The sequence below is a fragment of the Trachemys scripta genome, chromosome 8 (assembly GCF_013100865.1).
Source record: "Trachemys scripta elegans isolate TJP31775 chromosome 8, CAS_Tse_1.0, whole genome shotgun sequence".
NCBI lineage: Eukaryota > Metazoa > Chordata > Testudines > Emydidae > Trachemys > Trachemys scripta.
Window position 1 is genome coordinate 41,451,644 of NC_048305.1, and position 14,250 is coordinate 41,465,893.

Below are 14,250 nucleotides of genomic sequence, written 5' to 3' on the forward strand. Positions count from 1 at the left end.
GCATTTCCAGCACTCTCCGCTATTTTATTATTTTAATCAATAAAGCTTTAAAAATCTAGACACTTGATGTGTTTAGTCATCTTCTCCCCAAACAATCCTGTGGCGTCAGCCTAATCAACTGACATTCCAAGCAGATTGTGACAGATTTTTGTTACCAATGTCTGATTACGGAGTCGGGGTGCAGGGCCCTCTGGCTTCCCCAGTAGCCCCGCCCGGGTGGACTCGCTGCGGGAAGTACATGGTGAGGAAGGGGATGCAGAATGCTCCAAGTCAGACCCAGGAAAGTCGAAGCTGTGTAAGCTTCTTGCCGTGGAGACAGTATGCTCAGAGAGAGGAGGCATGCTCCCCCAGAGTCCTGACTGGCTTTGTATAGCGTGACAAGGGCTCACAGTAATAGGCTAACTAACGTTCCACAGGCCATGCTGAGGGCTGACACAGCTCCTCCATAGACCAGGAGTTTGCCCCATTAGACACTATGGAGGCCTCAGACACGGCAGAGCTGGGGGCTATAGAGCCCCAAAGATATTCATCATAGAAGTATAGGACTGGAAGGGACCTCGAGAGGTCATCTAATCCAGTCCCTTGCACTCAGGGTAAGGGTAAGTATTATTTAGACCATCCCTGACAGGTGTTTGTCTAACCTGCTCTTAAAAATCTCCCATGACAGCGATTCCACAACCTCCCTAGGCAATTTATTCCAGGGCTTAACCACTCTGACAGGAAGTTTTTCCTAATGTCCAACCTCAACCACCCTTGCTACAATTAAAGCCCATTGCTTCTTGTCCTATCCTCATAGGTTAATGAGAACAATTTTTCTCCCTCTGTCTTGTAACAAACTTCTATGTACTTGAAGATTGTTATCATGTCCCCTCTCAGTCTTCTCTTCTCCAGACTAAACACACCCAATTTTTTCAGTCATCCCTCATAGGTCGTGTTTTCTAGACCTTTCATCATTTTTGTTGCTCTTCTCTGGACTCTCTCCAGTTTCTCCACATCTTTCCTGCAATGTGGCACCCAGAACTGCAGTTGAGGCTATATCAGTGTAGAGTAGACCCACCGAATTACTGCCCATGTCTCGCTTAGAACACTCCTGCTACTATAACCCAGAATGAAGTCTAGTTTTTCCGCAGCAGTGTTACACTTCCACAGATCAGAGCAGGCCGAGGACCACAAGTCGCTGGAAAGCAGTGCCATAGGCGCCGTGGGCCGCACTGGCGGGTTAGCCCGATGCTTGCTGGGAGCTGTAGTCTGCTCTGGCTACAATTCGCCGTCTAGGGGAGCGGGCTGCCGCGGCCCCGTTACCCGGCGCTGCGCGGAGCGTCTGGGGCCGCGGCTGGGCACCTCGCGGACAGGGCCGCGCAGCCCGCTTACCTCAGCCACCCCGCTGCACCCCTGGAGGGGCTCGGCGGGCTCCCCTCCACCAGGCCCGGGGGGCACAGCCCGGCTCGCAGGCGGCCCTGCCCTATCAGCGCTCTAGTCCGGGGTGGAGGCAAGGCGGGACCCTGGGGAGTTTTAGCACGCGGCAGGCAAGAGACGCGCTGGAGCCGGGGCGGGGGATCCCTCCCCCAGGCGGACCGACCCGCAGCGCCCCGTTCCCCGCAGAACGTTCCCCCGGAGCTAGCTCGTCCCGACCTCCCGCAACTTGTCCCAAAACTTCGGGGTCCGGCCGCTCCCGGGCTCTGCTCTCGCCCCGCCGCGCTGGTGCAGCCCGGAATCTTGGGCAACTGGGCTCCTGACCCCGTAGCACTTACCCCAAGACGCGCCAGAGTGGGGCCGCAGATTTCTCTTCCCGGCCGAGTGCGAACTTCTGCCGGCTGATGCAAGACGGCGCCGAGGCATTCTGCGAATTCCTGGACCCCGGCCAACGTCCCACAATCCCACATCTTGCACATTTGGCTTCAATTAGGGGCTGGGGGAGCCAGACACCAATCAGAGCTGGCTTCTCTGCCGAGGCTCGCTCGCTCGGCCCAAGGGAATGCGCGCAGAGCTGTAATTTACAGCAAAACCCATTCATAGGAAGGAAACAATCCCAAAGCAGTGAGTGGCCTTACAGATCCAGGCAGATTGTTTCAGGAGGTGTTTTATGGCTTGTTGATTTAGGTAGCAGAGCAGAGTTGTATATGAACGAGAGAAAGGATTAAAGGCAGTTCCTCGTTAATATTCCCCCAGGTGCTGGTGCTGCATCTGGCTGCACCAACCTCCCCACTTAACACAAAGGCCAGAAGAAAAAATTGGGATAATCTGGTCTGCAGGGATCCTGCCTCCAGCCCAAGGGAGTCACTCAGCGAGGCTCTGTGTCGCTCATGCAATGTTTGAGGGCCACTACACAGAGGCAGGGCCAGAGGGGCTGCAGGGTGGCCTCACAGCTCCTAGGGGGGATGAAATAATGAACCAGAACCCCCTATGGGGCTTAACGCTTCCCATGCTTCCTGGAGCCATTCCCTGTCCACCCCTGGGGGCAGGGGGAACAGGACACTCCACATCTTTATTAATGATCTGGAAGATGGTGTGGACTGCACTCTCAGCAAGTTTTCAGATGACACTAAACTAGGAGGCGTGGTAGATACACTAGAGGGTAGGAATCGGATACAGAGGGACCTAGACAAATTAGAAGATTGGGCCAAAAAAAGCCTGATGAGGTTCAACAAGGACAAGTGCAGAGTCCTGCACTTAGGACGGAAGAATCCCATGCACTGCTACAGACTAGGGATCGAATGGCTAGGTAGCAGTTCTGCAGAAAAGGACCGAGGGGTCACAGTGGACGAGAAGCTAGATATGAGTCAACAGTGTGCTCTTGTTGCCAAGAAGGCTAACGGCATTTTGGGCTGTATAAGTAGGGGCATTGCCAGTAGATCAAGGAACGTGATCGTTCCCCTTTATTCGACATTGGTGAGGCCTCATCTGGAGTACTGTGTCCAGTTTTGCGCCCCACACTACAAGAAGGATGTGGAAAAATTGGAAAGAGACCAGCGGAGGGCAACAAAAATGATTAGGGATCTGGAGTACATGACTTATGAGGAGAGGCTGAGGGAACTGGGATTGTTTAGTTTCCAGAAGAGAAGATTGGGGGGGGGATTTGATAGCAGCTTTCAATTACCTGAAGGGGGGTTCCAAAGAGGATGGAGCTCGGCTGTTCTCAGTGGTGGCAGATGACAGAACAAGAGCAATAGTTTCAAGTTGCAGTGGGGGAGGTTTAGGTTGGATATTAGGAAACACTGTTTCACTAGGAGGGTGGTGAAGCACTGGAATGCGTTACCTAGGGAGGTGGTGGAGTCTCCTTCCTTAGAGATTTTTAAGGCCCGGCTTGACAAAGCCCTGGCTGGGATGATTTAGTTGGGAACTGGTCTTGCTTTGAGCAGGGGGTTGGACTAGATGACCTCCTGAGGTCCCTTCCAACCCTGAATTCTATGATCTCCAGGAGACAGCCTGAGCAAAGGGGGGCAGCCTGTAAATCTCCCTAGCCCAGAGAGCAGGGCCTTGGCAGGGGTGTGGGACCGTGTTTCCCTGGAGGAGGGGAGCTCCCCTGTTTTATAATCCCTTCCTTCAGAGGGTGATGCTTGATGACTGGATGGGCTCTTCTTCTAGCTCCGTGCTCAGTGTTTGGGAGGCTTCTTGGGATACCCTGGCCTGGGAAGCACCTCACTACTGCCTGCCCTTCACATGTGGAAGCCCTGTCTGCCTCTGCCAGGGGTCAGCTCTCTGGCACCACCAGCCACAGGCAGCACCAGTGCTCCCCTCTCAGCCCATGTGAGCTCCACTGCTCCCTGCAGGCTAACAGGCACACCCCATCCCTGAGCATCCCCCAGGAATGCCCAGGCCCTGCTCCACTGGACGTTCACAGACTGGCTGCTACTCCCAAAGGAAAAGTGCACCCCAGCTTACCTGTTCTACCTCGGATCACCGTTGTGCTCAACCCACAGCACTTAGGCTGGGTTCCAGAGAAAGCAAGCATACATCTAGCAAAGACCAGAGATTCAAATGACAACTGGCAGAGCTATTGGAAACAAAGGTTTACATACCAAAGCATAACACACATTCTAGAGCATAGACTCAAGTAACGAGATGCCCTCCTGTCTAACAAGGTGCTGCTCCGCCAAAGTCCTTCTCCCAGCGATTTGTACCCAGACTGGCTGAGAGTCAGAACCTCCTTTCAGAAGACCAAACCAGCTGGCAGTCTCCCCAGACGAAGGATGTGCAGGTATCTCTCTGCACCAGGGCCGGTGCTACCATTTAGGCGGACTAGGCGGTTGCCTAGGGCACCAAGATTTGGGGGCACCAAAAAGCAGCGCCCCCAATTTTTTTTTAAAGTGTTCCAGTGGCCGGTGCGCTGGGAGGGAGAGGGAGTCTGAGCCGCTGGCAGGCAGCCCAGGGGTTCCCCTGTGTCCGCGCGCCGCTGGCAGCCCAGGGGTTCCCCCGGGTCCGCGCGCCGCACAGATCCCCGGGCCGGGGGGGACGCCTCAGGGCAGGGGGGGGGAGCTGCTGCGGGGGGGGGGCACCTCAAGGGGGGGGAGGGCGGGGAGCTGCCGCAGGGCTGGGGGTGCAAGGTGGAAGTTCCACCTACGGTGCGAAACTTCCTTGCACCCGCCCTGCTCTGCACCCCTAGATATATTAGACCAGTCCTTTGTTGTTCACCTGTAACAAGGGTCTCCCACTCCCCCACCCCACAGGTCACCTGTTTCTGTACATTTCTTCTCCTGACATCCCCACAATCCCCTCATTAGCATTTGATTCAGGATGCAAATCAATTCCTATGGTAAGGCTCACAATACACAATGGTCAGCAGGGACAGGGAGATACCTGCCTCCCACCTGGTGTCTGGTGGAACTTGTCTCAAGGCATGTACCTCTCTGTGGCCTACCTTTTACTACCAGGCTTTAAGACCATAATGTTCTATATATATATACACACACACACACACACATATCTCTGTATGTATTATCTGCACATACACTTTGCAATGATATCCCATCTCCTAGAACTGGAAGGGACCTTGAAAGGTCATAGAGTCCAGCCCCCTGCCTTCACTAGCAGGACCAAGTACTGATTTTGCCCCAGATCCTTAAGTGGCCCCCTCAAGGATTGAACTCACAACCCTGGGTTTAGCAGGCCAATGCTGACGGTAACCGGTGCGACACAGACTTTCAGCAGAAACCTCCTTACCTGACACTCTTCTGTAAATTAATATGTAAATACCAGACCCACGGGATCCCTGTGACCCTGATGCATCCCTATCTCCTCTGCCAATTGACATCAAGAGGTCCCTGGGTCACAGTAGTGGAAGTGGCCTGGTTGTGCTGGTGGAGCAGGACCAGCAGGAGCCCTCCTCCAGTTTACAATGCTAAAGCAGATTTCAAAGCAGAAAGGCACTGCATGGAGATGCTGTTCATTCGCCATGTGCAATCCCAGTGTGGAGTGTCAGTGCATGAGATTCCAGTTGCAGGCACAGGACGAAGGAGCTTCCTACCTGGGGTGCAGAGAGCGTCACATATGTTAGGGCCAGCAGGGACCAGTAGATCATCTAGTCTCACCTCCTGTACAACACAGACCAGCGACTTACACACAGTGATTCCTGCACTCAGCCCAGAACTTTAGGCTGTGCTAGACAGTGAACACCCAGGCTTGATGCACAGACTCCAAGTGATGGGGAATCCATCCCATCCCGAGGTGACTTGTTCCAGTGGTTATTACTCAGACTGTTAAAGATATGCTCCTTAGTTACAATCTAAATTTCTTCAGCTTCCAGCCATTGGATCCTTTTCTGCTTTTGCCTGCTAGATTGAAGAGCTCTCTGCTCTCAGCAACCTCCTCCCCATGTAAATACTTCTACACTGTGGTCGAGTCACCTCTTCTTGTTAAGAGTCAGTGAATGAGCAACTGAAAAGCAATAGAGACTGGGAGTGGCTGGGTCACTACACATATTGAATCTATTTCGCCATGTTAAGTATCCTCACACCTTCTTGTCAACTGTCTAAAATAGGCCATCTTGATTATCACTACAAAAGTTTTTTTTCTCCTGCTGATAATACCTCATCTTAATTAATTAGCCTCTTACAGTTTAGTATCAGGGGGTAGCCGTGTTAGTCTGTATCTACAAAAACAACAAGGAGTCTGGTGGCACCTTAAAGACTAACAGATTTATTTGGGCATGAGCTTTCGTGAGTAAAAACCTCACTTCTTCGGATGTGGCTACTTCCACCTTTTCATGTTCTCTGTATGTATATATATTTCTTACTATATGTTCCATTCTATGCATCTGATGAAGTGGGCTGTAGCCCATGAAAGCTTATGCTCAAATAAATTTGTTAGTCTCTAAGGTGCCACAAGTACTCCTGTTCTTTTTTTGGAAAAGCAATGCTAAACCATCCCAGTGTGAATCCTGCTTTGCCACGCACTGCCAGGAGTGCCTGAAAGAGCCACTCTCCTGCCCCTTGAGGCCTGGTCTCCCCCCCCCCCCCCCCCCCGCACACACACAGTTGGTCCTGGCTGGGTCATCTGCTGGATTGAGCCCAGGAACCTCTGGATCTGAAAGCATGACCTCTACTAGTTGCGCTTAAAAAACAAAACAAAACAAAACAAACGGTCTATTAGCTCAGAGACAATAGCAAACTCAGAAACATCTATGCCTGGCATGCCAATAGAGGGCAACAACGAGCCAGGCTGCCTTAGCATAGGGTGCTCTGGGCGGTGGGGTTGTGCGCTCCTGCCGAGCAGTGTAGTAGCGTGTCTGGCTCCGGCCGAGCGGCATGGCTGCCAGACATGCTGCTCTGACCGGCATGGTAAGGGGGCCGGGGGGTTGGATAAGAGGCGGGGAGTCCTGGGGGGCAGTCAGGGAGCAGGGGGCGGTTGGATAGGCATGGGGTCCCAGGGGGCCTGTCAAGGGGCAGTGGTGTGGATAGGGGTCAGAGCAGTCAGGGGACTGGGAGCAGGGGGTTGGATAGGGGCTGGGGTCCGGGGGGCGTTTAGGGGTAGGGAGTCCCGGGAAGGGGTGGTTAGGGGACAAAGAGCAGGGGAGGGTTGGATGGGTCAGGGGTTCTGAAGGGGGAAGTCAGGGGGCGGGAAGTGGGAGGGGTCAGATAAGGAGTGGGGGCCAGACTGTTTGGGGAGGCACAGCCTTCCCTACCCAGCCCTCCATACAGTTTTGCAACCCCAATGTGGCCCTGGGCCAAAAAGTTTGCCCACCCCTGGAGTAAAGCTTACTTAAAGCAATCTCATGTATAGGCAAGGTGTTACCCATAAGAACTAGCTCACATGCAGCCATAATTTCAAGGAATTAAATGAAACTGTCTCCAGTAAAACCCCAGAGAGAATTGAAACTGCTGAGGGATAACTTGGAGCAGAAAGACTTTGAAATTACACGTTTTAGTTTTAACACAAAACATTGTTAAACGATACTATAACCACAAAATGCCACATAGTGATAAGTGTTGTAGTAACAAGGAATAAATCAAGTGCTAATTAATTTTTAAGATAATAGAAATGCCTATGTTTACAGTGTGTCAGTAATCAAATAAAATATTCAAGATCCATGCTTGCGCAAGAAACTCTCACCTGTACTGTGCAATTTATTATTTCTTAAAAGTTTCTTTGTACCCCCAAACCACCCCTCAGGACCAATTTCAATGGCATATTATAAAAGAACAACCCTTCAGACAGAGACCAACACCTACAAGATCTACAACCGATTTGCTCCAACCCCTCAGACAGAGACCAACACCTACAAGATCTACAACCGATTTGCTCCAACCCCTCAGACAGAGACCAACACCTACAAGATCTACAACCGCATTTGCTCCAACCCCTCAGACAGAGACCAATGCCTACAAGATCTTCACTAAGCATTCTCAAAACTACGATATCCACACGAGAAAATAAGGAAACAAATCAACAGAGCCAGAAATGTACCCAGAAGCCTCCTGCTGCAAGACAAGCCCAAGAAAGAAACCAACAGGACTTCACTGGCCATCACCTACAGTCATCAGCTAAAACCTCTCCAACGCATCATCAGTGATCTACAACCCATCCTGGACAACGATCCCTCGCTTTCACGGGCCCTGGGAGGCAGGCCAGTCCTCACCCACAGACAACCCACCAACCTGAAGCATATTCTCACCAGCAACCACACACCGCACCATAGTAACTATAACTCAGGAACCAATCCATGCAACAAACCTTAATGCCAACTCTGCCCACATATCTACACCAGCGACACCATCACAGGACCTAACCAGATCAGCCACAACATCACCAGTTCATTCACCTGCACGTCCACCAATGTAATATACGTCATCATGTGCCAGCAATGCCCCTCTGCTATGTACATCAGTCAAACTGGACAGTCCCTATGTAAAAGGATAAATGGACACAAGTCAGATATCAGGAATGGCAATATACAAAAACCTATAGGAGAACACTTCAATCTCCCTGGACACACAATAGCAGATTTAAAGGTAGCCATCCTGCAGCAAAAAAAACTTCAGGACCAGACTTCAAAGAGAAACTGCTGAGCTTCAGTTCATTTGCAAATTTGACACCATCAGCTCAGGATTAAACAAAGACTGTGAATGGCTAGCCAACTACAAAAGCAGTTTCTCTTCCCTTGGTGTTCACACCTCAACTGCTAGAAGAGGGCCTCATCCTCCCTGATTGAACTAACCTCATTATCTCTAGACTGATTCTTGCCTGCATATTTATACCTGCCTCTGGAAACTTCCACTACATGCATCTAACAAAGTGGATATTCACCCATGAAAGCTTATGCTCCAATATGTCTATTAGTCTATAAGGTGCCACAGGACTCTGTCGCTTTTTACAGATCCAGACTAACTCTGATACCAGAAACATACATAACTTAAAATGTCTGTGTGGCTTAGTGTTGTGGCATGATATACTGTTTGAAATAAATGTTGTAAGCAAGAGACTCCAAGGTCTCTTGACCTTTATATATCTGGAGCAATGGAACAACTGGATAAAGCAAAGTCATACCTACAGTCTTACCAGTCAGATGAGGAATTTCAAAATGTTCTGAAGAGTGCACAGAAGCTGGCAGAGGAACTTCACACTGAAGCTATTTTCCCACCTGTGACAGGGTCGGTAGCTCACCGCTGTGGCGCCTCCTCCTGGCCGCTTCGGGGAATTAGTTTTGCGCCAGTAGAGCACCCTCTTTGGGCAGCATTCCGCCTGTCGTCTCGCCTCTGTGGGATGCACGGACTTGCGTTGCTCTCGACGTCGGCATCCTCTTCCGGGGCACTGCCCTCCGACAGTGTCCCTTTGTCAGAAGGGGGGGTTAAACAACAGCCCCACACCCTCGAGTCCGATCCTCAGAGTCCAGGACCCGGTGTGGTTCTGACCGGCCACTCCCTGCAGCCCGTGGCTGTGCGTGGGACAGCACAGCAAACAAAGGGGGAAAAAGGGGGGGGGGGGACTCAGGCCCACCCACTACTCTGAGTCCCGGTCCAGAGGCCCTCGGACGACAGTCTCACTGTCTTCCTTCTCCTTCCTCCTCTGACTACCCCTCTGGACCGCTTCCCCAACAGCCCTTCGCTACGCTAGGCCTCCTCCTCCCAGGCCTGCTGCCTAGCAGGCTATGGAGTAGGGCCTTCTCCCACTCTCTCAGGCAGGCCTGCACTGTGCTGGCCTCCCAGCTCTGGAGACAGACCTTCCCCTCTGAAGGCCTGGGACAGACTCACTACTCCTGCTCTGGGCAGCCTTTTATATGGCTAAGCCGGGCCCTGATTGGCTGGCTACAATCTGCCTTCTGATTGGCCCTCTGTAAGCCCTTCCCTGATTGGTTGGGCGACTGCGCAGGCGCCTAGGCCTGCTGCAACCCACCCTCTCTGAGTGTGGGGCAATCGCCCCACCACACCACCCATTCAAGAATACAAGAGTCACTGAAGAAGAAGACATTTTGATTACGAGGCACAGGATAATCCCATAAGAGACCCCAAACAACAATTCAAAGTTGAATTCTTTAACCAGGTGCTAGATTGTGCAATACAGTCAGTTGAAGAACGTTTCATGTGGCTCAAGGAACACAGCAATATATTTGGGATGTTGTATGATATTCCAAAACTCCTCAGTATACCTGAAGAAGACCTACACCAGCAATGCAGGGCACTAGAGACAGTGTTGACACATGATGACATGCACGACATTGATGCGAGGGATTTAGATGATGAACTGAAAGCCCTTTCAAGATACATTTCAGCAGGATCAACTCCAAAGGCTGTTCTGGAATATATGTGCACAAATAAGATGACCACCCTCTTTCCAAATGCTTTTGATGCTCTGCCCATACTTCTAACACTTCCTGTAACAGTTGCCAGTGGAGAACTCAGCTTCTCCAAGCTGAAGTTAATAAAAACACATCTACGCTCCACAATGACACAGGAGAGGCTGGCTGGCCTTACAACCATCTGAATAGAGCATGAGCTGGCCCAGACTGTGGACCTTCAGGAAAAAGCAACGGAGGGTCCTGTGGCACCTTTAAGACTAACAGAAGTATTGGGAGCATAAGCTTTTGTGGGTAAGAACCTCACTTCTTCAGATGCAAGTTCAGGATCTTCAGGAAGCAGTTCAAATCTTTGCAACCAAGAAGGCACGGAAAGCACCACTTTGATTATTCAAACAGATAAAAATGCCCGTGTTTACTATGCAGAGAAGAAAAGTTACATTTGCTGTTCAGGCATTTGAAAGTTAAGTGTTACTTAAAATTTTTGAACAAGGCATTTTAAGTTGTTAGTTCTCCTTTATTGGGGTAGGTAGCAGAGCGGTACCATGAGAGGAGTAGAACAGGAAGAAGGCAGAATTGAGACCTTTCAAAGTTTTGGTCCATGCGAGGGGACATGGGGGCATCATTTGAGCTCCCTGCCTCAGGTGCCAGAATATTGTGGGGCGGCCCTGCGTCGACCCTGTTACACGTGGTGGAGAATGTGAGCATAGACGGTCACCCATGATACAAGGGACAGGACTGGGACTATTGCCTGGAAGAGGAAGGGACAATGGACCCAGCATATACAGAGGTTTTCTTTGCTGAAGGCTCTTGTGCTGTCCCTGGCTGGTCTCCGGTGCTAGGGCTGAATGGCACTGATGGAACGCAGGAGAGGCATGAGAACTTGCTGCATGTGGTCTGGGAGAACCAGGAAAGACAGTGGGAGGTACAGTGGGCCTTGCAGGCACAGTTGGGGCAGCTGGCAGAGGTGCAGTGGGCCCTGGTGAAACTTCTGCGGAGGGAGTTCCAGAGACACCACCAAGACTGGTGGGAGAAGCCCAGCGCCTGGGCCAGGAGGCCGGTGGGGGAGCACAGGGCTTGTTACACCTATTGGTGGTATGGACATGTAAGGGTGGATTGTCCCTGCTGGGATGGGGACAGGGAGCCTCACCCAGAATGGGGGAAGGGACTAGCCCCTATGAGAGCCCACCTGGCGAGGGAAGTCAGGAGGCGAAGAAGGTGTTGGGCCTGTGGGCAGTGGGGGCACCTATAGAGGGAGTGCCCTGCCTCAAAGGGACCACAAGAAACCCAAGGCAGCGAGGCGGCAGGGAGCCTGCTGGAGCTGCCATACACTGTGCCACATTAGTAGGCACTGCCCCCTCAGGGGAACTGAGGGGCGGCTGAAGGAGGTGCCTGGGGGCCCGGAAGGGGCAAAACTGGACAAGCTGGAGGCCGCAGGAATAATGGCTGACAAGCCATTGGGCCACCCATGAAAAGTGGCAGAGGCAGCAACGGGGACAGAGGTCGAGACCCAGATGGTTGCCGAGCCAGTCACACTTAAAGAAACTGAGACCGAGTGGGCCCAGCAAGAGGCCAGGACCCAGGTAGTCAAGGACCAGGCCACCAAATGGACCCAGACCCTAAAATTGGAGGGTCAGGGAGATGCAGACCTGCGGGCGCAGCTGGAGGTAGCGGAGCAGGCCCGCCAAAAGGCGGAGATGAACACCTGGGAAATGGCCAAAGGGTGGGGGGTGGCGGAAAAGAAACAGGCGGCCCTGGAGGCGCAGCTTCGGGGAGCACAAGGGAAGAGTCTCCCCGGGGGGATTTTTTTTGGGGGGTGTAGTGGGGCAGTTATCCTGCTCTGGTGGAGGAAGGCTGGGCTGATTGGGGAGGCAGCCTCAGCTGGGGCCACACCCCAATCAGGCCACACCTGGCCCTGTTATAAGGGCTCAGGGAGGAGCTGGGTCAGTCTCGAGAGAGAGAGAGAGAGAAAGAAGGAGAAGGACCAGGACCAGGACCAGGACCTAGCTGCCTGGGAATAGGATACCTGGAGCAGATCAGTGTTGGGGAAGGAGCTGGGGAGCTCCAGCCTGGCAATTCCCCAGGCTGAGGCTTGATAAAGGCCTGTGCAGGTACTAGGGCTGGGAGGTGCAGCCTGGGGTTAGGCAGAGGCAGCTGGTCCAACTTCCTTGCCAATGATGAGTGGCCATTACAGACTGCAGTTTGCCCCAGTGAGCAGGGACTAGATGATGACTGGCAGTAGCCACTGAGGCAAGGTGGGGCTAAAGGGTTGGTGGTTCCCTGGGGAGGGGAGACCCAGAGTCTGAGGGTACTGCTGAGGCAGAACCCTGAGGTAAAGGGCACCAGGGTCTGGGAGGGACACGGGGGCCTGAGGCAGGCGAGTCACTGGCCACCAGGTGGTGCTCCAAGTGCTGGACAAGCTAATTCCCAACCGACCAGCAGGAGGTGCTGCATTGGTGAGTCGTTAACCCTATTACAACGACCCTTGGTAAATTGCTCCAGTGGTTAATTACACTCACTGTTAAAAGATTACACCTTATTTCCAGTCTGAATTTGTCTAGCTTCAACTTCCAGCCATTGGATCTTCTTTTAACAGAAGGTTTTGTATGTTTTGTCTCGCAGGCAGGAGTGGCCCCATTCTGTAGAGAGCATCACCCAACATCTAGCCATGGCACATTCCTTTTTAAAGGCAGAGTAGCTAAGTAGATGAGGCTTGGCTTTACCTCAGTTCTGTTCTCATCTCTGCCAAAACCATCTCTGGGTCTCAGCTATACCATCTGCAAAATGGGACAGTGGTACTTGCATCCCTTGGCAGGCTGCATAGAAAAGTAACTTTGGGCTGTGGTCTCCAGAGACAATGAGCTAATGTTCTCTTTGGATGGGGTCCTAGCTGAATTCCCAGGTATTGCCTCCCCACCCTGCGATCCTCAGTGAGCTAGCCTGAACCCTGCTGTATAATTCAGCATACGCTGGAGCATACCATATCTGTTCAGCATACCATATCCATAGGCTGGAGGTGACTGAGGGTGATTCATTCAGCAACACAGATGTGTAATGTTTGGCATCCAACTACTGCAAAGCACATTTCTTTGCAAAGACAGAGGAACCTGCAAAGAGCAGGACTGCAAGGAAGCCAGCGGAGCTTTAGCTACATTTAGACTTAAAAACTGCAATAGAAAGGCCCAACTCTTTATTGTTAGAATGAGAGAGGGCAGTGATGAGCTGCCAAAATCTTAACAATCGGTTCCCTACCGGGTCTTCGGCAGCACTTCGGCGGCGGGTCCTTCACTCGCACCGGGTCTTTGGCAGCACTTTGGCTGTGGGTCCTTCAGTGCCGCCAAAGACCCGGAGCAAGTGAACGACCCACCGCCGAAGTGCCGCTGAAGACTTGGAGCACCGCCCGGTGAGTACAAGCCCCACGCGGTTTTTTTACGTGGTTTTTTTTAGTCATCCCTGCCGGGGCCCCGTCAAAACTGTTCGAATCGGGCCCCGCACTTACTAAAACCGGCCCTGCACATTGGGGTTGCAAAATTGTATTGGGGCCCAGGTAGGGAAGGCTGTGCCTCCCAAAACAGCCTGGCCCCCGCCCATCCGACCCCCACCCATGTCCTGCCCCCCAGGGCCGCCCAGAGGATTCAGGGGGCCCGGGGCAACGCAATTTTGGGGGCCCCTTCCATAAAAAAAGTTGCAATAGTATAGTAACATGTATTTGGAAATGTAAAAGATAACCAGTGAAATACATTCAAAAATTAATTTTTAATAATTTGAAAATACATGAAATACATTATTTAAAAACATTAAATGCTTTAATGGTATGTATACATTTGCAATTACATAATGGGCTGTCGCTGGGTGATGGTGATGGTTGATGCCAATGGGCTGTCGTTGCTAAGGGGTGGTGCTACAGTTGCCCAGGGCTGGGTGGAGAGCTGGGCTCTGGGTCAGGGGGTGCCCGGCTCAGAGGGGCTGGGCTCGGAGCTGGGGGTCAGGGCTGTGGGGGGATGGGGTTGGGGGGGGTGCCT

General features: G+C 52.2%; 1 protein-coding gene across 1 annotated transcript in view; it reads right to left on the minus strand.

The window, feature by feature from the left end:
- The window catches only part of DDR2 (discoidin domain receptor tyrosine kinase 2), a 124,691-nt gene extending 122,811 nt beyond the window's left edge, over positions 1–1,880 (minus strand). The window contains exon 1 of the mRNA XM_034779025.1: positions 1,752–1,880. The gene's annotated coding sequence lies outside the window, so the exon portion shown is untranslated. The remainder of the gene's footprint in view (positions 1–1,751) is intronic.
- Between the last annotated feature and the right edge of the window lie 12,370 nt (positions 1,881–14,250).